General features: G+C 40.7%; 1 long non-coding RNA gene across 1 annotated transcript; it reads right to left on the minus strand.

Moving 5' to 3' along the window:
• Positions 1 to 246: 246 nt before the first annotated feature.
• On the minus strand, positions 247 to 2,512 carry LOC149169913 (uncharacterized). The gene is made up of 2 exons (XR_016259420.1): positions 2,323 to 2,512; positions 247 to 1,798 (listed from the first exon to the last, which is right to left on the minus strand). It is a non-coding gene; the product is annotated as an uncharacterized LOC149169913 (long non-coding RNA).
• Positions 2,513 to 3,395: the final 883 nt, after the last annotated feature.

The following is a 3,395-nucleotide window of genomic DNA, read 5'->3' on the forward strand; positions in this document are numbered from 1 at the left end:
GATATATTTATGCCAGATGAGCATGTAGGTGTTAACCAGAAGGTGACCAGATACCTGGGCTTCCACGACAAGGCCAGCAGGGTTTTCGGCCCCACCACCAGAGACAAACCTGGCGCCACGGAGACCTGTTTGAACATAACAAGCGAGGTGATTGAACATAACGCATAATGCATGATAGAAACGTGGCTGAACCGCAAGACAACGGTGACAAGTGCATGTTGGATAGCTGAGCGAAAAAGGCTATGCTCTCTGTGCTACCTTTGCTTCTGTCTCCGTCTCTGTAACCTTCTGTAACCTCTGCTGGGCCCTGCTCCTGCTTATGTCACTTAGTAAGCTGCATCTCGAACCTGTTTGTGGTGTAATATGGAGCCAATTCTTCTCCTGTTCGGCCAGGACAAAAGCATTACTCGCCTGGTAAGCACTTACATTGTTTTCTCCCTGCCTGATCTAATAACGCAGGCATTCCTTCATCCTCTCAGGATTTACCTGAGAACTCAGAACATTACACCGCCGCTCCCATGGTCTACAGCAATTGCTCTTCTTTTTCATGTTCCACTCAATTTTCTCTTAGTAGTGTATCTAGATATGGGGTTCCGGGGAGTCGCTCTGGCTGCAGTGTGTACAAATTTAAACATGGTATTGGCATTGGTAGGCTACCTGTATTTGTCGGGTGCGTATAGGAAATCGTGGCAAATTCGACTTTAATCCTGTCCTGTGAGATGTTGTAGCAATGGAGGCCACTAGCAGGAAGGAAGAATAGAGCACAGTGCGCTTTCCGTTGAGAGTGGTCTTTCACTTGAGTGGTTTGCGTCTTCAAATATGCTAATGTAGCAGGTTTACTGTCTCAGTAATGCCTAGAACTCTATCTTGAGAAAATGCCTCTTTAACAGGCGGGTAATTGGGATCTTAAACAACAGGCTCTGCTATTGAAGCTGCTTACTTAACAACAGTGATAGATTCTGCTAATGGCACTGAATATGGGTCACCTTGACCTCTGCTAGCAGATCGGCTTCTAGCATTGGATCTTTATTCGTGCTTAGATCTGCTGCGTCTATGGCTACTCTTTATGTTTTATGGTCAAACTGCTGCTTACGGGACGTGAAGGTATGCTATGTAAATGTACAAAGATCTTGCTTAAAATTTAGATTTCAGTCAAAATTTTGAAAAACAAAGTAAATACAACAGGTTTGATTTAACTCATTGCTTTTATGCGTCTGAAACAAAGTAGAATTCTCACTGTTTTAGTTTATTCAGTTAAAGTAGAATTCTCACTGTTTTAGTTTATTCAGTTGTTGCAAGGGATGCGCTCTGCGGTAGAAACCCTAGGCTGATTCTATTACCTGTAGAAAATGGATAGCTAGCATCTGTAAAAGGCTCTTAAAAGGGTAGTGGAAAGACTGTTTGTGGTTAATTTTTCCGTGTCCAATATCTGGTCAGCCTCCTGTACAGGTAACAGACAGGACTAGCAGTTTGTTGAACATGTCTGTTGCTTTATTGTTTGCAAACATTATATGTATATAAGGATAAATATTTTTATCCATTTTTTTTTGTTGTTTCTAGAATCTCATTTATGTATTCTTCTTACATTTGTATGATATTGCAGACTGTGGCGCTGAAAATTCACTAAAGCCGATGTATATACATGCCCTGCGATAGCAGCTAATCGGTATGCGAGGACTGCATGTGGGTGCATAACTGAATCAGTGTGTTGTCTGGTATGGAAACGTATTGTGCATAAGTGCTCGAGTTCCTCCTCTCTCACAAAACAATATCTTGGAAGCGGCTGTAAAGTCCCTGTCTGCACAAATAATGGAGATATCCGTGTTAGTAGTGCAACCCAAGCATATATCCCAGACGACTTGCAGCTTAAAGAATTATTCAAAGGACGTTCACCAATGGTAAATTTTTCTTGGCACCCGAACCCTTCTGATCCTCAAATACCTTTGGACTCTTTGTTCTCCATTTATAACCATCTGGGCGTTCGTAATATATCTCAAGCTCTAACCAAAACTGAGATTTCTATGCAACAGAGGATCTCTTGGCAGAAGCTTAAGTTTGGGGAGGGGATATTGGGGATGGCGTTATGCAGAGTATGTGAGTGTAGAATATTCTCTATTATCAGGACAGAATATTAAAGTAAACACAACAGCTATGGTAAGATGGGAGAAAAGCCCCAAGAGGCTTTTGATGCAATTTAATAAGAATTCGGTAAAGATTTTAGGGGAAATTAGTGAATTACTGTAACGTTTGCAAGATTCTGTTTACTATTGAATTTTTTAAAAAAATTAAAATGAAAGTTCCGAATGGAATAAATACTCTGACCTTAATGTTGCCGTATTCCAAGAAACTGAATAAAATTTTGCTGTCGTATTACACAGAACCTGTGGAATTTGGAGGGTCGCGACTAGCAACTCTGCCCTTTCCTCATATGGTAGAGGCCATGGGTAGAAGCAGGAGGTAACTTCTCTATTTTTTTTCATGATTCATTTTCCTTTCTTCATGAATCATTCCTCTTGTATGGCGAGTTTCCAGTGCTGCTAGTCCTCTAATAAGATTTGGAATAACATTAATAAGATTTGGAATAACATTACACCTGGTTACATGCAGAACATAGGAGATGGCACCTGGAACATAAGAGATGGCACCTGGGCACCTGGAAGTTGTGGCAGGTAGGCGTATAGGCGTACAGTGGTACAGGCGGTGATATACCATGGAAATCCAACCATGGAAATCCAAAATATCGGAGCCAGCATTTAGTGCTGTGGACTAATGCCAGCATTAGATTAGTATTTTTACCAGTTTGAAAAAATGAAGCGAACACAAAATATATAACATATGCTTTAGCTTCGGATTAGCTTCGGATTACCTTAGGTCCTCGGGAAGAGGCCAAATAACATGATTTATCAATATGTCTTTACAAAACTTGGTATATAGTTGATGACCGGGGACTAAACGCAGGTGAACTAATGCTACATCCGTCGCGAACGATTACTATAGTCCATGCCTGGAGGGCAGGGACTAATAAATGGTGGAGTTGGTTGCAATAGTGGATCCAAGAATGAATTGGTGGATGGATCAATGGATGATACGATTATATTCATATGTGGATTAGTGAATGAATCAATGGATGTTCTATTTTGATTAAAAACGTATAAGAGATGGTGGAGGAGGATATGGTGGGGGAATATGATATGGTGGTTGATTCTTATCATCTAAAATAAAGCAGATGAAGATGCGTGAGCATGTTTTATGAATCGTCACCTTTCCCTAGTAGGTAATATGGGAATACTAAGAATATTATGCCTAAATAATTTTTTATCATGGGTAAGGCTCCTATAGGTCTCCAGACTATTAGGATCCTATGTGATTACTCTAATTCACTTAAACACCACCCC

This window comes from Pinus tabuliformis, chromosome 4_2, assembly GCF_031772625.1.
Source record: "Pinus tabuliformis cultivar Carrire ecotype Pingquan chromosome 4_2, CPIR1, whole genome shotgun sequence".
Taxonomy (NCBI): Eukaryota; Viridiplantae; Streptophyta; class Pinopsida; order Pinales; family Pinaceae; genus Pinus; species Pinus tabuliformis.